General features: G+C 34.2%; 1 protein-coding gene and 1 pseudogene across 8 annotated transcripts in view; one reads left to right on the top strand and one right to left on the bottom strand.

The window, feature by feature from the left end:
- The window catches only part of DMD (dystrophin), a 2,254,165-nt gene that overhangs the window by 1,508,516 nt on the left and 733,195 nt on the right, over positions 1-12,454 (bottom strand). The gene's annotated exons all lie outside the window — the stretch shown is intronic.
- On the top strand, positions 6,533-6,651 carry LOC118608570 (annotated as a pseudogene).

The following is a 12,454-nucleotide window of genomic DNA, read 5'->3' on the forward strand; positions in this document are numbered from 1 at the left end:
GAGAAAATTCCAAAACTTTTTATTAGAAATCACATATATTAAAAAGAAAACAATGACAAATAAAGCTTATTTAAAATGCTGAAGGACTTTATTATTTAAGAAATTAATGGACTTTGAAAGAAATTTAAAAAACAGTATAAAGTTTAGGTTCCGGCTCCAAAATCATCTTTACTATTTAAAGATTTATGAATTTAAGTTCAGTTAATAAAATTAGGGAATCTGAGTAAGGACAATTGTATCAGCCCAGTAGGTTTTGCTTTATCGAACACCCCATCTAAAAGATTATAACACACCCACATTTTCACTTGACATAAACGTTTGGTCAATTCTTAGAAAAGAATTCTATTCTCAAACATGTTTCATACTTTCAAAAATATCCTATCACATGTATATTAATTTGTAGGGATTAGATCATATTCTGTCTATACATGTTATACATACAGCTACCTATGTGTCGAATTGTCAATTCCTTGGAAGATTCTATATCTTCTTCTTTTTGATGCATTTGAAGTAGATAGCACTCTTTCTCACATTAAGTTGTCAATCACTAAGTGTTTGATGATTTCAAATGAGTTCCTGCTTAATAAAATAATGACCCTGAGGCAAATAAATTTTAAAAGCTTTTAGTGTCTGAAAGAAATTACAATGTCAGAATTAGAAGTAGGGACTTCAAAATTTTTAGTTTGCTAGTGGTGTGTTGAAATCCACCCAGTGGGAAAAAACATCCAAGTCTCTCCATCCACTTGTCTAATATTTGAACTCTACAAAATCATCTCTTCTTTTTTTAGACTAATCTATATGCATTCAACATAGTAAAAGACACTTACTTATATTAGCTAAAATAATATTGCTCCATAATAATGATAGAATTGGTTTACATAAGTAACCAATGTTTAGGATCTGACAATAAAATGTAACTTTAAAAGTTTCCATTCCTTCTGTAAGACTAAAGTTCTTAGAATTATTATGCTTGTTCAGTGCCTCTTGATCTATCTCAGGAACGATTACTTTACACAAATAAGAACACTCCTTCAAGCACTAATTAGCTTTGACTATCATTTTCCTCACTAGTATACATTAAGATTAAGGCGAAGAAGAATGGGTGTTATCATTTTTTCTTTGCAATACTTTTTGCTTAAAATATGTTTTCACTTACTAAGAATACATATAGTATCACTTAATAGAAAACTTATATTGCTGAAATCTTCCTATGACTAATATTTTAAACCAATATATTTATTTGCATTATGAAAATTTTAAGATTAATTTCTTATTTCCTAGTTCCTTAATATTCTATCTTTTATGCTTTTTTGGCTCATTTTTAACATGCAGTTCTTCTATGTTCTGGTGAAGTAAAAATTGAAGATATAATAATACTGAGAAAATTACATATAATTATTTAATTTTTATCCAGAAGCTTATATCTTATTCATTTTTATATTTGTTATCTTTTGAAGTGAGTAGGATTTATCCTGTTTTTTATCCTTTTCTATCCTCATTCCTGTACCAAGGTTCACCAAATACTCAAGTGCTCAATGATTCTTATTGTTCCAGACTAATTTTTCCCCACCTCCTATCTATGTTCAGACTCCCTCTGATTGATGACGGCAACAAAATCACGGGCTACCATTATGTTTTAGATGATGTGAGGTACATTTATCAAGGGCTTCACCATATCCTCTTGCTTACTGAACAGCACTAATTTTAAATAAATTAAAGTAATTCTCTGAGTGATCTCAAAAGATCCACTCCTTTCCCTGAGGCCAGTATGTATATTTATTCTACTTAAAATACTTTTACCTACTGTGTCTCTACTGATAAAACATAAATGAAACAGTTTTTTGAACTGAGGTGTTCACTTGCCCAACTGATTCTGTACAGACCCAAGTTCTCAACTGGCTCAAATAATAAATCCATGCAAAAAATGTGCCATGCAGAAACTTAGATATTCAAGTCTAGGTAAAATGCACATTTTTTTTTACTTAGTCCTCTTTAGGATAATAATCCTGTCTCTCTCCCTTTTTTCTTAATCCACATTTTAGAGATTTCAATCTAGATAAGAGATGTTCTCACGACAGGCCGATGAAATATTTGTGATAACAAGATGTGTTGGCATACCTGAAGTGATATTTTTGCCATTTCTTTCTATTTCTAGAGTTAACCGAGAGACAGTAGGAAGGAAAATATTCATAAGTGGTTAATGTTTCCCTTTGATAACTTTTGTGTGGTTTGAATACGATCCCAAATTTGCAAAACTTGTAAACATCCTTCAGCTATTTAACTCTTCTCTGAGAGTAACATCATAGTAAAAAGACAGAATCCAATATATCTCTCAGTTTGGCTCCAGTTTGTGTGACTTTCGAATTTACTTCCAGCACATTTGTAATCAACTGATTAATGTCCCTCCATTTTAAAACGAAAGTCATTTAAGCCTGTAATAAAAGGAGCAATGTTTTAATCCATGTAAAAGAAAAAGATTCAGGAGAAGAAGACTAAAATATTCTGTATTACAATTATTTTCTGTAGTAGTTACAAGCAGGAAATATCATCTCCGACTCACTGAGTGATTTGGGCAAGTTACTTAAACTCTTCAGCTGTAAATGGCCATAATAATAGTGTCTACCTTCTAGAGTTGTTGTAGGAATAAAATAAAAGTATGTCTATAAACTGTTAATTACTGTGCCCAGCACTTATAAATGTTCAGTAACTATTACACCATATCACATCAATGTTTCTGTATAAATGTTCCTCCTTGTTTCAGAAGACAATTTTTTTCTGAGATTTTTGGGAACCAGTTCAACCATCCACACATTATTAAATAAAGTTATAGTTGCAGAAGAAAAACTCCTGTTTTCACAAGTGGGCTAATTAGTGTCTCAAATACTAAGACAATTATAGGAATAAGGTATTATAATTATGAACCAGCCTTCAGGAGACTTGTTAGAAATCTTCAGTATAGTCGTGATTCTGTCTCTGCATGTATATGTTTGTGTGCATGTGTGTAATGTCAGCACTGGGAAATTTAAGATGTAGCTCAAGTCTACTGTGCAGTATCTAAAGGATGTCAAGGACTGCCACCCGGAAATCCTGCTGTGAGTCAGCAACATCCTTCAGTCAGGAAACTGGAATGAGTGGGAAGGTCACAGAGAAAACAGTAAGATTTAAAATGTCAAATTATTTATTTTGGGGAGAGTCATCATTAATCCTAAAGGTAGGCAAAATATTTAGGAAGATCAGCTCTCCTTAATTAAGATACTTTGTAGAAATAGAAAAGTAATTTAATTTTTGCAATATTCTAGGCACTTGACATATGTATACTTTACAGGTAGGTATTACTTAATTTTACACTAGCAGTAACTTTATCAGGTAGATATTATTGATTTACTTTGCACATGAACAAAACTGAGGATCAGAAAGCTTCCCAGTGCCATATAACTAATAAAGACAAAAATAGGATTTCAACCCAAGGCTAACTGGCTCTATGAATAAAAGGTCAAAATCAGGTCTCTAAGCTTGCCTGAGAAAATTACCAGAGAATCTTGTTTTCTCAGAACTATGCAGTTAAGATAATTGTGGACTATTTGCTAGATAGAACTATTCTTACACTAGTGGGGGAGGGGGCTGTGAAATGACATGCGGGTTTTTATCCTCTGTAACTAAAATGGTATTAAATACTGGTGATAAATCAAGGCTCTAGCTCTTTGTTTCAAGTGACCACACTGACCTTGCCTCTTAACTTCAGTAGCCATAGGTACTCCATCTGGATGAGAGGCAAATGTGTGTATTTCGGTTGCTTTTAGGCCATCCAATGACATAAAGAATCATGCCAGTGTATGTCCTGTAGTATTGGATTACATTCTATTGCACCTGTGAATATAATTACCAATTTGATCCCCTCAAAACTACAGTGACATGGCAGGCTCCAAAGACTGTTAAATCCTGTCACTTAAAAGTCATATATCTGGCTGAAATCCAGACTGTTTAGCAAAACTAATCCTAGATAAACGGTTTGTGATTAAAGCCAACCTATTTGTGGCATTAATATCAGAGATCAAGAAGTTAACTAAAGTCATTTGCTCTTTTAAATGGATTTATAGGATCACAAACTTGTACTCTGAAAAAATTATTTTACTGCCATTTTTATTTTTTTTCTTTTCTTTTATTATCCCTTAGTTATGAAAAATTCCCCTGGATTAAGAGGCTTTATCAACTATGCCAATGAAAGATATTACTGGCTGAAAAAGGAATCATCAAATCCCTGCTGACAGGGCACAGTAATATTAATTAGGATCAAAGTGACAGAGGAAGAGAAAAAAGGAAAAATAAATAAAAGGACAGAGTCGAGGACCGCCTCTGCACACAGGTTGTATTAGACAATCCTTTGGTGGAATCAGTATGTGAATGAGAGCACTATCCTGTCAGAAACACATGTGTGAAGTAATAAACAGAAGAGAAGGGATGAAGAGAGAGAGAGAGAGAGAGAGAGAGAGAGAGAGAGAGAGAGAGAGAGAGAGAAAAAGAGAGAGAGAGAGAGAGAGAGCGCGCTGTGCACACAGGAGATAAATCCCTTAATCCTAAAGAGGACATTTTGGTAGCCAGTCTAACATGACAACTGGTCTATTTCTATTTTATCTGATGGACAAACCCTTTCTCATTAACAACAAGACTCTTAGCAATGAGCAAAGCTCCAGTAATTGAAGATTTGAGCAGGAGGCTTAATCACCTCTTGAGGAAGAAAATACTAAATGTCTGAACAGACCCTAGGACAACAGATTCCAGGTTTTAACCTCTAGAAACGCATATCTTATGGAAAGAACTGTTCAATTACAGCTATTTTTACCTTGGCTATATGATAGTCTCACCTGATGAGCTGTTAAAAATTGCTGGTGTCAGGGCCCCACCTCTGACTAATAAAATCTGAATATCTGCTTCCCCACCAATGTTTTCATAAACCTCCTCAACACGATTTCATTGGGCAGTCCTGTTGGAAATAACAGAATCTGAGAAAAGATCAATATGATTTCATTATAGCTCACCTATCTGTTGACTGTATAATCTTGGTTTAGTAAAGTTCTCTAAGCCTCAGTTTCTTCCTATATAAAATAAGGGTAAATTGCCCTGGAACTTGTGTGTAAAAAAATAAGATAGCTAGTTCCAATGAGATGGCAGAGTAGAAAAATGCTGTGCTCCCCTCCTCTTATGACCACATCAAAATTGCAACTAAACTACAGAACAACCATCACTGAGAATTGTGTGAAGTCTAGCTTAACACAAGTCCTACAGCTGAAGACATACATAAGAGGCCACCTTGGGACTGGTAGGAAGGGTGGAGACATGGAATGGGCTGGTCCCACACCTAAGGGATATCTCAGCTGCAGAGGTCTCCCCAGAGGAGTTCCGACCTTATACCAGGCTCCCAGCTCAGGGTTCCAGTGCCAGGGAGGTAAGTCCCCAAAACTTCTGACTGTGAATCACAGTGGAGATTGTGGCTGGATGAGATAGAGGGATGCAGGAGTTGAAGGAGTTCCTCTTAAAGGGCCTGCATGCAGAATTACTGCTGACAGACTCACTTGTTCTAAAAGCTCTAGCGATGGGAAAACCACTTGAAAGGTGCCAGGGACATATGGGGGGCTTAACTAAATTGTCTGGCTTCAGAGCATGGGCTGGAGAGGCACCTTGCTCCCAGACAAAATGCTGGCAGTATCCATTGTTCCTTTGTTGAGCCCTCACCACTCCCAGCAGGAAAACTCAAGTGGCCACCATGCGTTTCTATCAACCTGGCTAACATTGGTCACTCTGCCTAGTTCATTCTCTGAGACTCCACCCTCTCTACTTGCTGGCCCACCCAAGTAACTTCCAGTGGCTTTTCCATACAAATAGCCTGCCTTGGCTCATGCTCCAGATTTTCCTAAAGTCTCTCAAAGAGTCAAAAAACTCAAGCACGCAGCATCTGGCTTCAGCATGCTCTGTATTTCTCACTAAGCAGACTAAGCCCACACTAGCAGCAGCCAGCCTTGGTTCACAGCTTAGCTGTCACAAGGCACCCAGCACAAGTGACAACCATCTGTAGATCACTTTTCAGCTCATACCAAGTGGTCCCAGGCAGGGCACAGACAGCAGATGAACTTGGCCCACCACAGAGCCTCTCCTAAAAGGCCCCAGAACCAACACACCTAGTAGCCAGCTTCAGACCACATCAAAGCACCACCTAACCACCTGCACAAAAGACACATACAAAGGGAAAACTGGATAGGCACCAGAGCCCTGCTCAAGCGAATCCTGCTCCATAGGGTCAGTTCCTGCACAACAGTTCCTCCACTGTGGTCACAGTCAGTCCTCATAACTAATCAGCCCAAGGATCAATCCCTCTCATCAGCATGCCAATAGCAATCAAGGTTCAACTATAACAGGAGGGCACATACAGCCTATAAAAGGGACACACCTGGAACACTCAGCTCAGGTGACCAGGGAGACTGTGCCACTGGGCCCCACAAGACATCTACTACATCAGGCCATTCTATTAAGACCGGGAGTCTAGAGCCATGCCACCCTGAACAAGCCCGATCCCATCTGATCTTGAAAGCTTAGCAGGGTCAGGCTTGGTTAGTACTTGGATGGGAGCCCACCTAGGAAGACCAGGTGCTGTCGGCATAAAAATGCAATTTAAAAATAAGGGATCGTAAGCTGACAAGGATCTTGAAATCTGTGAGGTCGGTCAATCGAGGATTGCTTTGCCTAATTAATTAATTAATTAATTAATTTTTTAAAAAAGACTGGGAGACACAGCAGCCCTGCCTAATACATAGAAACAAACACAGGAAAGCAGCCAAAATAGGGAGACAAAGAAACACATTCCAAATGAAAGAACAGAACAAATCTCAGAAAAATAACTAAACACAATGGAAACAAGAAATCTACTAGATGCAGCGTTTGAAACTCTGGTTTTAAAGACGCTCAATGATCTCAGTGAGTACTTCAACAAAGAATTACGAAACATAAAAATGGAGATAGAAAACATAAAAAGGAACCCATCAAATATGAAGAATATAATAACTGAAATGATGGCTACATTAGAAGGCATCAGTAGTAAGTTAGATAAAGCAGAAGGCAGAACCAGTGATTTGCAAGATAAGGTAGCTGAAAATACTCAATTAGAACAGCAAAAAGAAAAAAAAAAGCAATCCAAAATATGAGGATACTTTAACAGACTTCCGAGACAAAATCATGTGTACAAACATTCACATAATAGGGATATCTGACTGAGAAGAAGAATAAAGGATTAGAAACTATTTGAAGAAACAATTATGGAAAACTTCCCTAACTGAGTGAAGGAAATAAACTTACAAGCTCAGGAAGTCCAGAGAGTCCCAAACAAGGTGAACCCAAAGAGGCTCACACCAAGACACATCATAATTAAAATGTCGAAGGTTAAAGACAACGACATAATCTTAAAAGCAGAAAGAGAAAACAGTTGGTTACCTATGAGGGAGCTCCTATAAAACTGTCAGCTGATTTCTCAACAGAAATTTTGCAGGCAGAAGGGATTGGCAAGAAATATCCAAAATGATGAAAAGCAACAACTTACAACCAAGATTACTCTACCCAGCAAAGCTATCATTTAGAATCAAAGGACAGATAAAGAGCTTCCCAGATAAGAAGCTAAAGGAGTTCATCACCACCAAAACAATATTGCAAGAAATGCTAAAAAGATTTCTTTTAAAAGAAGAAAAAAGATAAAAAGTATTAATAATAAAATGGCAATAACTACATATCTATCAACAACTATTTTAAACATAAATGGATTAAACACTAATCAAAAGACATTGGGTGGCTGAATGGATGAGAAAACAAGAACCACTTCTGGGTAATAATCCGAAGAAACTCAAACTACTACTTCAAGTAGACATGTGCATTCATCTGTTCATTGCAGCAAGATTTATAATAGCCAAGATACAGAGGCTACCTGAGTGTCCATCAATGGATGAAAGATAAAGAAGAGGTGTTACATATGTGGAATGGAATATTACTCAGCCATAAAAGAATGAAATTTTGTTATCAACAACATGGATGAACCTAGAAGGTATTGTGCTCAGTGGAGTAAGTCAGCCAGAGAAAGAAAAATATCATATGATTTCACTTATATGTAGAATCTAGACAACAGGATAAACAAACAAATAAATAAACAGAAACAAACATAGATATTGAGAGTATTTTGATGGTTCCAGGTGAGAAAGGATTCAGGGGGGAAGGTGAAAAAAAGGGGAAAGGATCAAGATGTACAAATTGGTACTTACAAAATAGTCATGAGAATGTAAATTATAGCTTAAGGAATATAGTCAATAATACGGTAATGATTCTGTATGGTGTCAGATGGGTACTGAATTTATTGGGGTGAGCACTTTGTAAGTTATATGAATGTCTAATCACTATGTTGTACACCTAAAACTAATCTAATATTAAATGTCAACTGTAATTGAAAAATAAAATATTACTTTAAAAAAGAAATAGGATAAAGTATGCGAGTTGTCCTAGTTAAATTGTAGTTATGTATTACCAAAAGGAACTTCGCACATTTTAATTCATATCACTGGTGACAAATTAGAAAACTCTTTTTTGGGAAAACTGTGCCTCAATTTGAGGTAAAAGTTTATTTCAGCAACACTGAAAAAATATCTCCTGTGAATGATACTGCTGAACATTAATTATTTCTGATAAATAAAAATATTGGGTTTCTATTATCTTATTAAATTGTAATAATTCATATCAACCCCAAGAACTTAATAGCTGTAACAGTTTTTCATCTCTCAAGTGGATAGCATGTGACCCACTAACCCCACAAATTTGCCATAAGACAATAAATCTAAGAGTATAGTTTATTTTTAAGTGCAATCACGAGACTACTGTAAAGCTTCTGATCTCTTACGAGGATTAAATCGCATTTTTATGAGAATTAAATTATCCTGTTAAAACAATTAAATGGCACCAACTAAGACCCCAGTTCATTATTATTTTACTCAAATATTATTGTAAGCTTATAATTCATATTCCAGCTAAGTGGCCCATGCACTTTTATATGGAGAAATTAATCAGAAAACATACTGATAATTTTCTTAGTACTCAGTTTTAAAATTTTCAGATACTCATATGCAAGTTCTATGTTATCTCCTATAATTAAAAAAAACCCACACAGTTAATTATATTAAGGCAGTGAAATAGATAAAAAATGTCCAAACCATAAGCAACATATGCTTACTTTCAAACATTATCACTGAGTGAATTAAAACCTCATAGAAATTTCAAAACTATTTATACCATTTTATTATTTTCTATCATTATTAAACATTCCAATTTTTTTTTTACTAAGGCTACACTTTCTGTAATAAATAAGAAACACAGACATCGACTATGGGACACCTTAATTAGTCAAATTTACTAATACCTCATTTATTACTTCATAGCTGAGTTTTATTAAAATAATAGCAAAGGAACAACATTTTTTTTCTATTTTCCTTATCAGTGTAATAAATTACTAGCAATGATATACCTGGGGACACTATCACAAAATATCTATTATATGTCATTCGACACTGGAACATGGTGAATACATTTCCCAATGTTTAAATAATTTATAGCTGTACTGTCAGTCATTTGATATCATTTACTGTGGCTGCAATGGCCTAGAGTATTATATTTTCCCCACTTAAAAAAAACAGTTGTAAAAAAAACATCCTGGTAAAGTAACTGAAAAGAGATTCCCAGTTATCTAGGCAAGGATTACACTCAAATGCTTCTGAACAAATGCATCCACATGTCATCCATGAGGTACACCTTAAATCACATATTAGATCATATTTCATTATTTAAATTTCACAATAAGTGAGAAACTACATCACCTAACTTTAGCAATAAATAATATTCATTTTATTTTAGCAAATCAACTCCTAGAAGAGAAAAAATATAACTTGGCTGTTTTCCATAAAGCCAAAATTTTAACAAATTATAAAAGAACATGGAATATTAGTAGAAAATGCCATTTTATGGTATAAAGAGTAAATTCAGGCCATGTACATATATAGATATCATCTTGAATGTTTTTAAGGTCTCCTTGTTGTCTTTGCAGATGAATCTGAGACATTTACATCCAATTATTTCCATCATCCAAACAACTGAAATGGATCAGCAAAATGAAAATCAAGTGGCTTCAATGTATTAGTGATTTGCTCAAATTGCCCTGAAAATATTGTTTTCTATGTTATCTGAACTGAGAATAATATAGAAGACAGGATATCAAAAGAGACATCAAATTCATTCTCTCTTTCTCTTTCTGTCTGTCTCTCTCTCCCTCTCCCCTGCCCCCATGCCTTTGTTAGCTTTGTAGGCTACTAGCAATCATGTGTTAACATACTATCTTTATCCTCATTTTTATGTTAATGTAATATTTATATACTATCATTGGTAACCTTTTACTCATGTAGAACTTTTTCATTTATATATTTTGCTATGTATTACTTTCATTTACAAAGTACTGCCTCCTTGTCCCTTAAAGATTTTTCAATATAGTAACAATGATAAATCTGATGATTTATTAAAATCAAAGTCATCTTTAACTCAAAGACATTAAAGTATATTAAAGTGTCAGTGCATAATGAAGGCTAGGTATGCAACATTTCTGCCCATAAAAAGGAGAAGTGTAAAAAAAGTAAGGTTCAGGATAAAACCTAAAAATAATCAAGGAAGTTCTAATATGTACTCTTACTCTAACGATATGCAAGCCAGGGATATATTAACCACATTTCTCTGGACTTCTACATCGTCATCTGTTTGTCTAAAGCCTCATTATGTGTCAATGTTAATCTTGGTTCTAATAGAAGTATATATTTAAATTATTTAAAACAGTGCCTCCCAAATTCCTTTGCTAACAGGTTGTGCTGAATGTATATTAAGCAAATGAAATGACAACACTAAATCTACTCATGTACCTCCATTCCTTTGCGAATACAATAATGCCTTTTGTAATTTGTTCATTTCAACTGTAATCTCCTGAAGTTCAAAATTTAAGAAATATTTTCATTATTATTACATTTAACACTATTACATGACATAATTTGGTTTTAATGATCAAATTTTAATGTTTCTTAAAAAAGACACCTTGGAAAAAGTGGTCTCCTGCTGATATAACAGAAACATTATTCTGCTATTATCATATCTGTATAAGCAAATGATGATACTTTCTATTTTTCATAGCAGAATAACTAGACTAAGAACAGTTCTTTCAAGAAACTCAAGATTTAGTTTTAGATAACAACTTGTATTATCTCCAAAGACTCTCTGCCAGAGATAACAATATATAAGTCAATAATACAAGAAAGTGCAAAGAAATATATATTTTGCACAAGTTACTTTGTTATCAAAAGGGCAATGGCCATTTTTATTTACATATGTACTACTAAATCATTTGTAATATATGAAAAAAGAATATTTTGCACTACAGAGAGTTTGGCTCTAAAGAGTCTTAGTTACAATAATATTTTCTAGTTGAAATGTTATACACATGGGGAAAATCAATATATTTCAACCTCATTACATTTTCTGAAAACAAAAGTATTTTATAGTGGATCCTAGAAAAAAAAATCAATCTAAATGATATGAAAGGAGTATGCATGCCCATAAAAAATTCTGGTTATTTAAATTAAAAGCATCCCTCTAAATTGGTATGATTTTACTCTTTCCGTTTTACTTAGTGTAAACTAGTTACTAACATTTCTTGTTGTTAGTGTATCAAAATGTGATGATTGGAATGAAGATGGAAGAAAAAAAATCACCACTTGCTCAAATAATTGATATCAAATCCAAATAACAGGCTTTAAAAATATTCTTCTCTTTTATAGCAAATTCTTATATACTTGTGCTTGAATATTTTTTTAAAGACTAATAAATTACATACATGTGAAGTTTAGTCTGAGACAATTTCAAGAGTAAAACTTTCCAAATGGCAGAGCTAATTCTTGGAAAAGTTGACTCAAATCAAGTGAAGAGTGATGCAGGGATTAGCCAAGCAGAAAATAGCATATGTGTCACCATCCTTATGAGTTAAAATGAAATGGATAAAAACCAAACTAATTGATTTGTAAATGTCATTTTGAGGTTACAAATATTTCTCACAAGCCCAAGTGTTCTTCAGATTTAACTCTCATCATTCATTTTTCATTCTAAGATTACCCTGGTTAATACGGAAGAGCATTTCCACATCGTATTGTATAGCCCTAGTGAAAATGATGGTGCAACAGTACTATATGCAAAAGTCATTTAGAACTAGCATGATTTTTTATCCCTCATTTTTTATTCCTTTAAAAAGAACATCTTCACTATGTCATTCACAAGAAAAAGCTGACAAAGTATTCTCTTAATGCAGAAGGTACGTGGATTGGCAAATAAACCAATTTGTTTGAAACTC

Source organism: Rousettus aegyptiacus, unplaced genomic scaffold (assembly GCF_014176215.1).
Source record: "Rousettus aegyptiacus isolate mRouAeg1 unplaced genomic scaffold, mRouAeg1.p scaffold_m13_p_9, whole genome shotgun sequence".
In the NCBI taxonomy this organism is placed as follows: Eukaryota; Metazoa; Chordata; class Mammalia; order Chiroptera; family Pteropodidae; genus Rousettus; species Rousettus aegyptiacus.